At 46.4% G+C, this 14,555-nt stretch overlaps 1 protein-coding gene and 1 pseudogene across 3 annotated transcripts in view; both read left to right on the forward strand.

Annotated features, from left to right (window-relative positions):
• TBL1X (transducin beta like 1 X-linked) overlaps nucleotides 1-14,555 on the forward strand; it is a 200,614-nt gene that overhangs the window by 108,530 nt on the left and 77,529 nt on the right. The window lies entirely within an intron of this gene.
• On the forward strand, nucleotides 3,640-7,595 carry LOC116583715 (annotated as a pseudogene).

The raw sequence follows: 14,555 nt of genomic DNA on the forward strand, positions 1-14,555 counted from the left end.
GGATGTGGGTTGGGAGAGGCCAGGATTTGAATACCAGGAGGTGGTCTCGTTGGGTGCCGTCTACGAGGCTGCCTACCACAGCACTCTGCCTTTTATACCATAAATTGGTGTCTTGGTTAGAGAGGACTCCTTTGAGTACATGACAGATTATCAGAAAATTCTGGAGGGGTACCTGGGTGGCTCAGTTGGTAAAGTGTCACACTTGATTTTAGCTCGGTCCCGATCTCAGGGTTGTGGAATCGAGTCCCCCGCTGGGCTCTGCGCTCAGTGGGGAGTCTGCTTGAGATTCTCTTTCTCTCTCCCTCGCCACCACCACCCCCCCCCCGAATAAAGAAATAAGTCTTGTTTTTAAAAAGGCTGGAGAAATTCTCTTTAATTTAGCCATGCCCATGGCACGAGCTTTGGAACCATTAGAACCTTATAAAGACTCACTTTACTACGTAGTAGTCAGTTAAAGAACAAGGACTCTGCTTATTTTGTGCTCTTAATTGTATTCTTGGAGAGAGAAATCTTTTTCCTTCCAGTCGAATGGAAACATTTGTGAGTGAGCCCTGTCAGTGCCCGTCTTCACTGTGTATCCCTGTTAGTCTGCCAATTACTGTCAGGATAGCTGCCCGTCCACATGCTCTTGCTGCCCCAAGACATTTAGGAAATGTTGATCTTTCCCTTTCAAGACACTGAAATTGAATTACCTTCCTGCCTGTCTTCTGTGCAGAGTTAACGAAAGAAAAGTTCATGAGATTTCTTTTGTCCCCCAAACATGCCCAAAGTTTATGCAATTTTCTCTCTTTCGAAAATTCTTTAAAATTTCTATTGCTGATTCAAGTGTGGTTGACCTATATTAGTTTCGGGTGCACACCATAGTGATTCCACAGTTCCGCACGTTAGGAACTACTGTGGTCAGCGTAGGTACGGTCTGTCCGCGGGCAAAGCTGTTGCAGTGTCACTGACCGTACTCCCTGTGCTGTAGGAATCATCCCTGTACTTTGGAAGTTGGTGCCTCTTAATCCTCTTTACCTCTCGTCTGTACCCCCACCCCCTGCCCTCTGGCTGATGATGACTGGTTGGTTCTCTGTATTTGTGAGTCTCCTCTTGGTTTATTGCTGTTTTTTGTTTGTTCGTTCATTTTGTTTTTTAGATTCCACATGGAAGCGAAATCGTGTGGTATTTGTCTTTCTCTGACTGGCTGATTTCACGTCACCTAGTACACTCTTAGTTGAGTCACGTTGTCACAGATGTCAAGATTTCGCTCTTTGCTGCCTAAGTAGTATTTCGACGTGTACGTATACCACATCTTCACTACCTGTGGGTGGACACCTGGGCTGCTTCCTATCTTGGTTATTGTAAATAATGCTGCAATAAACATAGGGGTGCTTCTGTCTTTTCCAAATTAGTGTTCTTGGATTCTTCAGTAAACACCCAGAGTAGAATTACTGGACCACATGGTACTTCTGTTTCTGGTTACTCGAGGACCGCCGTACCGTTCTCCACAGTGGTCACACCACTTTGCATTCCCGCCACAGTGCACGAGGGTTCCTTTTTCTCCACTTCCTCGCCAGCACTTGCTGTTTCTTGTCTTTTTCATTCTAGCCATTCCAGCTTGTGTGAGGCGATGGTATCTCGTTGTGGTTTTGATTTGAATTTTCTTGATCGGTGAAGAGGAGCATCTTTCCATGTGTCTGTTGACCGTCTGGATGTCCGCTGTGGAGAGATGTCTGTTCATGTCGTCTGCCCATTTTTAATTGGATTATTTGTCCTTTTGGTGTTGTGTGAGTTATTTACGTATTTTCGATAACATCACTTGGAAATATTTTCTCCCTTTCAGTAGGTTTTGTTTTGCCTTTTCATTTTGTTGATGGTTTTCTTTGACGTATAAAAGCCTTTTAGTTTGATGTGGTCTCAATTGTTTATTTTTACTTTTATCTCCCTTGCCTAGGGAGACTTATTCAGAAAAATACTGCTAAGGCCAGTGTGCAGGAGATTACTGCCTCTGTTTTATTGGAAGAGCTTTATGGTTTCAGGTCTCACATCTAGGTCTTTAATCCAGTTAGAGTTTGTTGTGGTGTATGGTGAGAAAGCGGTCCAGTTTCATGCATTGGCACGTAGCGGTTCTGTTTTCCCAACAACATTTCTTGAAGAGACTGTCTTTTTCCCACTGCATATTCTTGCCTCCTTTGTTACAGATGATTTGACTAGAATCATGGGCTCTTTTCTGGGCTTTCCATTCTGTTCCATTGATCTGTGTATCTGTTTTTGTGTCGGTACCATTCTTATCTGTTTTGGTGTCAGTACCATTCTGTACGAAATCTTCTCTCTTCCTCGTGATTCGAAGGTGATAGCATGTCTGTTGCTCTTTGCTCACGGAGCGGAGCGTTAGAATCATTCATCCGTTCATTCCTTCGGGAGCTACTGATTGAGAACTGTGCACCAGGCGTTGGGCAACACCCTGGAGATGTGTAGAGGACAGAATAGAGTAATAAAGGCAGTTTTGAACAGTAATTTAAGTCACATCAGATGTAGAGAAATGAACCTGGTGATAAGTAGGAGTTCCGTTTTACAAATTAGGACACTCAGAATGAGTCAATGAACATTTCATAGGATCCTAATTTTCGAGTTGAGAAGGGATCTTCAGATTCTCGTCTGGCTCCTGTGTTTTCTGGACAAGGCAGCTACAGGGCAGAGAGGGGAGTGCCTTTCCTGAGTGGACAGCTCCAGACCCAGTGCTCTGAGCCCGTGGACATCATAGGCAGGAGGCAGGTCCCATGGTGTCTGTCAGCATCGGGAAGGTCCGAAACTTCCAGGTGAAGTATTCACCTGAACCTTTGAGTTCTAGTGCCAGATGGGAAGGCCTTACCTTGCCCTAAATGTGGACATTTGCTTTGGCCCGAAGCTTGGGGGTGCCAGACTTTACTGTTTGTGGTCTTGACCCTGAGGCCCGGCTCTTGAAGGGCATTTCCTCCTTTTTGCTCTACGCTTTATTCTTGAAGGATTTTCATCCCTGCTATTCCAGTCTGGCTAAAGGGAATAATCCAGAGGGTTAAGGTGGGGGCTGGGGAAGTTGGAAATAAAAACAGAATCATAAAGAGAAGGGCGTTTTGAATGGTAGAAGTGGGAGACCTGGATAAGACTTGTAACGTGGTAAGAGTGAGTGGGTAGGTGTGTCCTCCAGGAAAGGCTAGCGATCTTTGACGTGTTGAGGATTTGCGGTGACCCCGACTCATCACTAGGAACGAGTTCTTGTGATGAGAGCCCTTGGTAACAATCTCTTGACCCAGATTGGGCTGGTTGGCTGGTTTATGTGTGCAGGTTCTCTCCCTGGTGAAGTCAGGCACGTCGTGGCTCACAGGCACCACTGCCCTTGCAACGGTCTCTTGCAGGCACGCACAAGCCATCTCACCTGCGGGCTGGACACCCAGAGCTGGTCGGTATCAGAGAGCACTGGGTAAACCCGGGGATCACAAGGAATGCTACTCCTCCTGTACATTATTATAAAACCTTTTTATCGGGACTACGGGAGAAGATGGTGGTCCCCCCAGGAGATAATGTTCCTTGTAATTTTCGCTTGTTGGAAGAACTCGGAGAAGCACAAAAAGGAGTAGGTGATGGTATGGTTAGCGGGGCCTTGGAGATGATGAAGATATGACACTTCAGAGGTGGACAGGCATGATTATTGGGCCACCAAGGACAAATTATGAAAACAATACATAGCCCGAAAGTAGAATGTGGAACTAAATACCCAGAAACAACTCCATCATATAGATTTCTAACCAGAATGAATATGAATGGAATTAATAGTTCCAGTGGAATGGTGGATGCCCAGAGCATAACGGTCTTAGCAAAATGGCACAATTCATACAGCTTTAAAGTTGTACTTCAAGAGCCAAGACGGCTGATGATGTCCAAAGAAAATATGAAGCTTTCACAGCCACCAGAAGGACAAACATACGGCAGTTGATTTTAGTGGATCTAAAGCTTGTCTTAAATCAGCCACCTTCTACTCATGTTAATGTCTTGATTAAATATCACAATGCAAAAATACTCACACATTAAGTGAAAGAATCCCATGAATTCATGGAAAACCTGGACATTCGTAAGAACGTATTTAATGTGTGTACACCATTATGTTTTCAGGTTACAGGAGGAAAAATGCAGCACAATTCTTTTTCCTCTGTAAAAGCACTGTCACTTAAGCATAAACCTGGAGTACTCAAAATGGAATTCAGGTTTACAAGATGAAAGCATGGAGAGATGAGTCAGATGCTGTGGAAGCACGTGTGTTTCTGAAAAGTAGAAACGCAGCTCGAGGAGGAAAAACAGAAGTGGCATGCTTTGTCTGTCTTGCCTAATGAAAGAGCTTCAGCTGAAATTGTCTGAAGTAGCAGGTACAATAAATATTGTCACAAATTCTGCTAATTTTTGAAGAAGTGTGGGTGCTGACTCCTAGTAATAGCAAAAAAATGTTCAGGATTGTTTGATACCTGTATTTATAATAAAAAATCTTGCCGGGGGTGGGGTGGAGAGGTCGATAAATTCTGTTAAAAGGCGTTCCAGTGTGTTACATGTAACAGACATGGTAAATATTTGTTCACAATCTCTGCTTGAGAAATCAACAGAAAGGAAATAGGTGTATGGATATGTGATTTTGAGATTAAAGTTACTCTTAAAATGTAAATAAAATGTGGAATGTGGTCTCAGACTTTTCTTTTTAGGTCTCATCCATTTTTTCATTCGTGTCCTGTTTCTGGGCCAGTATCCCATCCCGACAGCATATGGAGTTCGTCGTGCTTTCTCCTTGCGTTCTCAGGTTCTCTGGGCCGTGACAGGTTCTCACACTTTGTTTTTTTTGTTTGTTTTGGTTTTTGTTTTGTTTTGTTTTTTAAATGACCCTGATCATTTTGAGGAATGCTGGTCATGCATCTTGTAGAACGTTCTTCAGTTTTGGTTTGGCTGATGTTTTTCACTGGATCAGATTCGGGTAATGAATTTTGGGGACAGAGACCCACAGAGGTTAAGTGCCCTCCGCTCACGTGCTGTCAGGGGTGTGTGGCGTCCACATGCCATCCGTCTGATGCGCCGCCCCGCCTGATGCGCCGCCCCGGTCGCTTGCTAGTGGTGGATGCCGACTCTGCAGTTGCCGACTCTGCCGTTCTTCCCAAGCCCACGCTCAGGGCACGCGTGTTAAGCTTTACTGGGGATTGCTTGTGCCTTAGGTTAAAGTACACCAAGTGCGAGCTCATTCACCAGCCTCTCGACAGAAGGGGATAAAGTTTTTTCCTAACTGCAGATCCGGGTCAACTCTTGTCATAAACTGAACCTGTGGTTTGTCCTCTGCCATCTCCAGTGTCGGCTTCTTTAAGGTGGAAGTGGGAACTGGGAGAGATTTCTGGAAGCATTTCTGTGCAGAATCCACCCACGAATTCGTGGCCTCTTCCCACACCTGTTCCCCCTCGTCTGCCCTACAGCTGTCTTGTCGGCACATTTGTGTCTTGACGTCTGTCTTGGGTTGGCCTCACTGCAGCACAGCATCTGATGTAGTTCTGGGAGAAGAGTTTTGTGCGCCCGGTTTGTAGGTTGATGCAATACTGAATTACTTTTCACGGATGTACTTACCCGGTCCGGCTGGCACGAGCAGGTTTGGGCCCTGTGGAAACGGGGTCTTCATGGGACCAGGTTCAGGCTCTGGCAGGGAGGCCCCTGGGCCCGCGGGGAGGAAGGGGACCCCAGCGCGGCGAGTTCCAGGCCTGTGGGCAGCTGTCAGCACGTCTGCGGGGTGCACGGTGCCGGTTTAATTCAGCGAGAAAATCAAATTGGAGGCCTTGTTAAGAGACCTTCTCCTCTGTGTATTTTTAGAAGCAGCGAATATCAATCATAAATATTTAATGTAGTGTTTATAGACTGTAGCATCATAAAACTCCAAAAAGGTGACTCAGAGGAGGTCGGTGCATGTATTCCTAGGGAAGAAAAGAATTGCCCCAACACATCACGTGCTAGAAGGAGAAGCATCATTGAAGTTCTTAGGAAAGGAAGAAATAGGTGAATAGCTATCTTATGTATCTTGTTAATACCAGATGTGGAACCTCGTAATTATTCTTTGTACGCCAGCGTTTTCATAACTCTTTCCTGATTTTAAAAAATAATGTGAGCAATTTGAAAAAATAAAATAGCATGGAAAGAAACTAGACTCCTCTAAACCCACCCGTGGAAGTTCCCCTTCAGTGTTCTGGTGTATTTTCTCCCAAGTGTCGGTACATGTGCGTGTGTAGCAATCTGTGTGTTCCCCTGTCTCATGCTCATCTCCACTTAAGCTTCCAGAGGAAGCATGGGTCATCTGCCAGCATTTCATGAACATATTTGTATGCATCTCTCCTGTCACGTTCATGTGCTGTAGTTGACGGAGTACACGTAGTTGGAGATAGAGATCGCTTCCAGTTTGTGCTTTAGGGTAGCTTGCTTGAAGTAGAATTGTAGGGCTCTTGAGACTGATTACCAAATTGCTTTCCTGAAAGGTTGTTCCAGTTGTATAGTACTGGGGGTGGGGGTGGGGGAGACAGCCCTCTCAGGGAGCTCCCACGATGGTGGTCAGCTGAGCTGGGAATGCGTGGCATCTTTATATATATATATATGTATGTATGTATGTATTTGCATTTCCTTGATTACAATGAGGTGGACTATTTTCTCTTGTTAGTCAGCCATTTGCTTTTTTTTTTCCCTGTGTTTTGGACAAAGGCCCTTTTAAAAGGCTTACCTTAGGTTCATTGTTTGAACTTGACGCTTTCTGGATTTTCCTTGAAGGCCAGTTGAGTTAAGGATTTGCAGTGTCAGTGTGAGCTAAATGGGTCATTTCTGATGTTTGCTGGCACAGTAGTCCTCTGAGTTGAGCCAAACTGATTTTACATATTAGGGCCGCATTTTTAAACAGGATGTATGTCCCAAAGCAGGACGTTAGCGATTAATTTACTAAGGTTATACTTAGGCATGTGTTTCTCATGTCATTGGTGCAACCCCTCCTTCAGGGAGTCTGTGTGCACAGAGGTAAGACCAGCAGTTGTCATGTAAGTTGACGTGTTCAGAAGTCACAGAGACACGTGCATTCCCCCCCCCTCCTCTTTCCTAGTATGCGTATCAGAAATCAGTATTTTTATAGAATGACAGCTGTAGGAAAAGCACAGATTCTTATGTTAGCCAATAAAAGATCTTTAAAATATAATTCTAAATTGGCAAACTTGTCAGTTTGTTTCCACTCGTCATTAGCCAAAGTTCAGTGTTTCCAAAGGATGTGTACATGCGCGTGAGTGTGTGTATGTGGGTGACATATGTCTTCTCGTACAGATGAATTAATTGAGTATCGACTTTGCGACAGGTTCTGTGTGGCACGTGAAGCACGGAACCGTTTTATCAGACGGTTGGGCACGGACTTTTCTAAAGCTCTCTGAAGCCCTTATTCAGAGAGACGCTGTGATAATCTGGCGGTGGGATTCCGGTCCTTTCTTGGCATTGCGGGGGGAGCTCCTTCGTGGTGTCCGGGCGTTTGTGCTCAGAAGTACATTGACTAGGGGTGCCTGGGTGGCTCAGTAGGTTAAAGCCTCTGCCTTTGGCTCAGGTCATGATCCCCGGGTCCTGGGATCAAGCCCCGCATCGGGCTCTCTGCTCAGCAGGGAGCCTGCTTCCCCTCCTCTCTCTGCCTGCCTCTCTGCCTACTATGGTCTCTGTCTGTCAAATAAATAAATAAAATCTTTAAAAAAAAAAAAAAAGTACATTGATTAGGGAAGAGGCTATCCAGGGCTTGAATGAGTCATTTCCTGCTGAGGGTCAGTAGGCGAGATAATCCGCGGGGAAATGGCCATTTTCTCCAATATCGGGCATTTCCTGACGACTCAAGATTCCATTTCCTGTCTGTTTTCGGACCCCAGACTCAGAGTTTTCTTTGTTCTCTGGTGTGCAGTAGACCCAGAAGCCAAGAACAGGGAGCAGCAGCCTTCTCTCATGTGCCTCTCCGGAATGTGGGTCAAGGTCGATGACTGAATTTGAACTCCGTTTCACAGGGCGTACAGGTGCGCACGCACAGCGCCCGCATCCGCCAGAGTGGATCCCTTCTCCCTCCTGCTCCGTCACCGGGGCGGTGCGTCACCGGGGCGGTGCGTCACCGGGGCGGTGCGTCACCGGGGCGGTGCGTCACCGGGGCGGTGCGTTCGTGGTTCCACGTGAACCGAAGGCTGCGGTGATAGTCCCTACCCGTTGCTAAAACAAAGACCGTTGAGTCCCTGTGTGTGGTCCCTGAGGACGGGCCTGCGGTGGACCCCCCTCGCCCCCAGGCTCCAGCCCTGGAGGGGGCTTCTCTCTTGTGTGTAATGGGTGGGGCTTCAGTCATTAAAATCATGAAGTGATCCCTGAAAGTTAGGGACAGACAATGTCAGACCTGAAAGAAGACTTAACTGTAACGCTAATACCAAGAGTGATGAATGGTTCCTGGCGAAGGTGTTTTGTTCTTACTTAGTGGCCCAGTGGGACCTGAGCTCCGCGGTTTTTGTCTCCTGCACAAAGCCAGTTACTTAGCATCGTTGCCTTTGTGTTCCTGTGGCCACGTGTGAGGACGTGGGACACCGATGTTGTGACGTGTCCCCCATTGTGGAGAGGAGGGAGCTTCAGCTAACCTGGGTCTTTACCTGGAAATGAGACCTGTGCCACCTGCTGAGCCTGGAAGCTGCAAACTCAGAATGTATAATGAGCCCAGAGGTGAGCCTGGGGCTGTTTGCTCACTGCAGGAGTGACCCGCCGATGACCTTGGCATTCTGAGACTCGGGATTTTACCTGCACCTTGCTCAGGTGTCTGATGGACCTTCTAGTGAGTCACAGTATTACAACGTAACTTCAAACACAAAATTGCTTTTTTTCCCAAGAGAAAGCTAGTTTTCAGCTGGAATGGTTTGTGATGATTAATGTGTTTCAGATTGGTCAAGGAATGAAGAAGACGTTACGGCATAAGATTAAAAATTGGCAGTGGTCACAATTAAAGCCAGAATCCTGTGGCCAAAACAGACTGTCTGCTTTCATCTGGTGACCAGCATCAGCATGTCGGAGCCTGCAGGCACCTAGAAGCGATCTCCGTGGTGCTATGCAATAGAACTAGAATGGGGGCCCCCGAATGTGATTTTCTTGTGGCCACAATACACAGTAAAAAGAAACCGGTGAAATTAATATTGCAACATATCTTAATGTACATCAGGTTAATACTGCAGAGCATAATTTAATATGTAATGATACAATAATGCATTCGGTTCCACTTTCATTCCATTTCAACAAGTGATCCCTGTGAAAAATTATCGAAAAGATATTTTATGTCTTTCTTTTTTTCTACCATCTCATCTGTGAAATTCATTGTGTCATTTGCGTTTACAGCCCCTGCTGTAAACATGGACTCCTAGGTCGATCCCGTCGGAGACTCTGAGGTCCCTTATCTAGAACTATGAAAACTAGCTCAAGATAATGAAAAGTAATTTTGAAGAAGAAACTTAATACTGTTTTTAGGAGGAGATAGTTTTAAACTTTGATAATTTATTAATACGTGGTGTTGGTTAAGACAAAAAGTGTGGTGGGCATGTAGTTTAAAAATCTGCATGAAGGACCAGTTCCGGAGGAACCATCTGGCCTGGGACATCCCCATATCCCTCCGTCCTGCAGACCACAGTCAAAGGGTTTTTCTTAGTAGCGTCGTGACCTACTGTGTCCAGTCAGGTAGCCACTAGCCATGTGGAGCTGTGGATCCTGAAATGTGGCTAGTGTCACTGAGGAGTGGACTTCAAAATTGCATTTCCTTTTAATTGATTTAACTTTAAACGTCAGTACTTGTTGGTTTAGTTATTGGGAAACATTTAAGTATGTTGGGAGTTAGGTAGATAATGTGATCTGTGATTTCACGTCTACATTTTCTGAACGCTAATAGCAGTTATGTATTTCCAGTGAAAATTTAATTTCCTAATTGAGATGTGTCATAGTGAGAAGTACACATTGAAGATTTTGGAGATTGAGTTAGAAAAAGGAACCTAAAAGATCTCAATTAATTTTCGATATGGAGTACATGTTGAAATGATGCTATTTTGCGTATATATTAAATTTCAATGTATTATGAAAAATAACTTTACAGGTAGCAACATGTTTGAAATTTAAAGCTCTACAGAAGCTGACCTGTTTCTTTTGGACGGTGCAGGTCTTCCTCCGAGTTCTCCTGTAGCAAACGAAGAAGTAATGCGTAGAATTACAGGCTCCTGGTTAATGATCACCTCCCAGACCAGGCTTCCACCTCCCCTTTGAAAAGCATTCTGTACATTCCACTGAGTCATCTTGATGGTTGTCCGGCTCCGTGTTGGGCCGTTTTCAAGCATGGCCACCTCAGCCTACCCCCGCCAAGCTCCCCCGGTATCGGGAGTTGGCCCCGAGAAGGCGGGGCTCGTCTCCCTGGAAAGGGAGCAGACCCTCTGTCTGCACTGTCTCTCTTATCCCTCCAGCATCCCTGTGAGATAAAAAAGGCGAATCCCATTGTCCACTCAAGATGAAGGGCATCCAACAGGTCGCATCACTGACCCTGACAAAAGAAACTTGCAGGTTCAGAGTCCGGGATGGAGCCCAGGGATGCTTCCTCTGACAAAGGCGGTTTTTTTCAAGCTTTGTTTAGGCGGCGCCGCATCCCAAGGCTCTAAAGACATAAAATTTGGTGCCACATGCAGAAGAAGGAAGTTCCCAAACGGAGGAGCTGGTGATACTTGCTGACGGCGGCACTGTGATGTGAAGAGCGTGCTCAGGAAGCTGCGAGTTTGGCTTCTCCTCCTAGTCATCGGCCAGGACTGGGTCGCATGGAAAACGGGTCCTGTGGGGAGAGTGTGGCCGTGTGCCCACATGAAGTCCAGCTGTCCTGTTCTCCAAGGATGGAGGGGGACACGGGTGAGGGGAGACTGGCCAACTGGGCTCGAGGCCCTGTTCTGCCTCGTGAGCTTCTGCCCCGTGCCCAGAGACCTCTCTCTCTGTCCGCGAGGATCTCCCCTGTGTTCTAAGGGCTAAATGGAGTAGCCAAGACGAAAGGGAGGCTTTTTCTTTCTTATCCTAGGTCAGACGAGACCAAACGCAGTGTTGGGAGTTTCCATTGACATGAGTGCGTGGTGTGTATGTAGTGGCCACCCGGCACAGGAAAGGACCTGATCTTTCGTCTTTGTGGTCTTCCCCCTGGTACCACCTCCATCCGCACAGCTCGTTGCAGAATATTTGCACCCAGTAAGCTCTCCGTGCATCCTTCTGCTCTTCAGTCATTTGCGTTCACGTCCTCTCTCAGCGTCAAACATTCGGTCTGCCAGCCTGCGTTTATTGAGCATCTACTGTGTGGACATCCGGAACTATGTTAGATGCGGGGAATATAGCAGTGAACAAAGCAGACAAAAATCTTCCGTTCTAGTGGGCTGAGAAGTAAGTGCTCTGTGTGACACATTAGATGTGGTGCTACAAATGAGAGCCGGGGAAGTCACTCTGCTGTCGGTTATATTGCATTTTATGGATTTCAGGGACCCGCGGTGTTTATCAAAGGCAGATACAGTCACACGCACCCTCCAGCACTGCAGCCGAAGCAGAATGCAGTAGGAGTGTTGAAGTACTGATTGCTTTTCAGTGTTACTCTGGTATATTTGAGTTCTTTTCTTTGATTTTCAGCCGTGGAATTAAAAACTCAAGTTTTTAAAATCTTTGTTTGTTTTTCATAAGATAGGTGAAACAGCATTTTCCGTTATATAACAGCACTTGCTTGAGGGAAAAAAAAACCCCGCACACTTTTTAATGTACCTTTGCCAATTAGAAAAATTGTAAAGTGAAATTGATTTCTCTTGGGGTTTGTGCAGAAATTAGCGAACATACTGCTTTTCTCTGAGCAGGATCTTGTTTCCAGAGAGGCTTGTGATCATGGCCGGTGGAGCGGTTTTGTTTCAGTAGCATCTTCTGACCCAGAAGGAGAATCCAGGGTGCATTTTCTTACAGTGGCAAAGCCGTTAAAACGTATGCAAACGCAGCACTTTTTAGGAATACGAAGCCTTCGGTAAAGTATTTTGCTTTCTGAGACGCTTCGTGAATCCTCGTCACGTTTCCCCAGTAAACTGGTTCTCGGTGCCCCACTGGCCTGCCGCACTGAATTTCCATTCGGTGAGAGCGGTCTCGTTAAATGGAGGTTTACGGCCCCTAGACTTTAGAAGAGATTAATGCAGTTAGACCAAGCCGTTGGAGGGTCCGGTGTGTGTGGATCGCTTCCTCACATTTATGGTGACTTGAACACCCCCGATACGCACGTGGCAGCGGACCGAGTGGTGACAAGGCTTACATGTGGGCTTCATCCATGCGGCGTGTTCTGCGTAATCGAGCCACTAATATCCAGTAGGAGCGGTGTAACGGGGGAGCCGGGAGGTACAGCGCCTGCGTTTTTAATTTGATTTTAAATCGACCTGTTGTTTTGGCCTCATTGGCTAATTTCTTGGTGTCGTCGGCAGGTACTGCCTTGTGAGGTAGGCGTGATGGTGGGCTGGTGTTTATAATGATTCTTCTGCATTTTAATAGACGCCCTGGACATCCTGAGCCTGTTTGTACCTGATCATTTCGCTCTTGTTGCCCTCACTTCCCTGTCCGTCTCTGCGCTGAGGGCGGACTCCGTTGGGTCGTAGCAGGAGGCTGTGGGCCGGCGTACAGAGTGCCTTCTAGGTAGAGTGGAAGTTGAGGTTCATTGAGATTCTGTGACTCAGACCATCCTTGGGGATTTTTTTCTTGTGTGTGTGTGTGTGTGTGTGTGTGTGTGTGTGTGTTTTCCCATCTTGATGAGGAAGATGCCCTAAATACAAATACGCCGTGGTAATTACCGTACGTCGCTAGCGGTGTCACCTAACCTGCTAATTAATAAAGCTGAATGCCATATGGTAAATGTTTTATTCTGTTAAATTTACGCAGAATATATTTGTTTGGAACAAATATATTGAACCATTATTTTTTAAGGACAGTAGCTTTAGAAGATAGAAACATTGAGACTTGGCGGACCACCGGCCTTCCTCCAGTGATGCCCAGAACCTATGTGAACAGTCCTCGAACACTAGAAAGATAAAGCGAGATTGAATTCCGACCAAAAGAGTGAAGGTGTCTTGCAGACAACTTAGGAGCAAGGAGAGAAGTTAAACTTGTATAGAACATGAACACGGGCTGCAGGAAAACCACATAGCTTCCCGTAAGGGGACAGAAGTGGTTTCTGAGCCTGGGCGTTATTCACGTATGGGGCTGGACAGTTCTTGGTGGTGGGGCTGTCCTCTGCGTTGTGGGGTGTTGAGCTGCAGCCCTGGGACCCACCCACCGGGTACCAGGAACTCTCCCCGCAACAGTTAGAACAACCCAAACTGTGTCCAGAGAGAGCCCAGTGTCCCCTAGGGGGACATCATCACCCCGCCGATGAGAAGCTCTGGAGTGGATACGTACGTGCAGACAGGTGTAGGGGTCTTAGGTCTGGCATCTGGAGGAGGCGTGAGACATACAGGGAGGCCATCTCCGCGATTGCAGTTGGTCCTTCCATGCGCTGCACATGGGGTCCCTGGGAGCCCAAGGTGGCCATAAGCAAACCATTCCTCTTGGGGTCAGGAAGGCTCTACCTCACCGACGTTTGGAAGAAACGAGTTTTAAGCATCCTTTGAAGGTGGAGGTGAAGACGTTGAGGGACTAGATCAAAGATCAGCATTTTGTCTTCTATTTAAAATTTATCCCATTTCCTAAGCACACATTTCCCTTTGCAGGTAGCTGCGTTTAGGACAAAATGTTCATAAAATGAGTTTTTATAAGCTAACCTTTCACAACGTGGAAAATGTTTCAGTTTGAATTAACTTATTCCAGTTTTAGTGAAAATAATGGTATTATGTTACATAGTAGGCACTTGGACACATTTTGTAAAGGAACTTCAGAGGATTTGGGGGGTGGTATCTGGAATATTGTAGTGATTTTACTGCATAATTTCACATTGTGAAGCTCTAGCCATAGAAGCGTGGGCTTTCTCTGGACTCCAGAAAGTACGCAGTCACTGCTAGCTATGTACCATTTCATGGTGGAAGCACAAATGACTTCTTGATATATGCCCATGATAAATGTATATTCATCACCGAGAGAGATTATAGGGAGTTTTCTGTGAAAAGACGGAAGTCAGCCGTTATCCCCCTCCCCCAAATCTGGCCTGAGCATTGCCATGTTCATTGAAAAAGTCAGTAAAAGCTGGGGATCCTCAAAAAGGAGGCGTACACATCTTCTGCTTTCTGTTGTTTTCCCCTAAGGCACGTGAATGCCCAGTCATCGGTGAGTACTCCCGAGGGCCGGCTTCCCCTTTGCTCTGAGGAGTCCCAGCCAGAACTCCCCCAAGGGACTCCACCCAGAGCGCCCAGCATCTTTTGCAGGGTTTCTGTCTTCTGGTCCTCCCACATGAAAGCAGCACAGAAGTCTCTTATCTGCGTCTCACCAGACTTCCCCCGTATCCCCAGCCTGCTGGGTTGTCTTGCCTGCACTGAATC

Source organism: Mustela erminea, chromosome X (genome assembly GCF_009829155.1).
Source record: "Mustela erminea isolate mMusErm1 chromosome X, mMusErm1.Pri, whole genome shotgun sequence".
NCBI classification, from domain to species: Eukaryota; Metazoa; Chordata; class Mammalia; order Carnivora; family Mustelidae; genus Mustela; species Mustela erminea.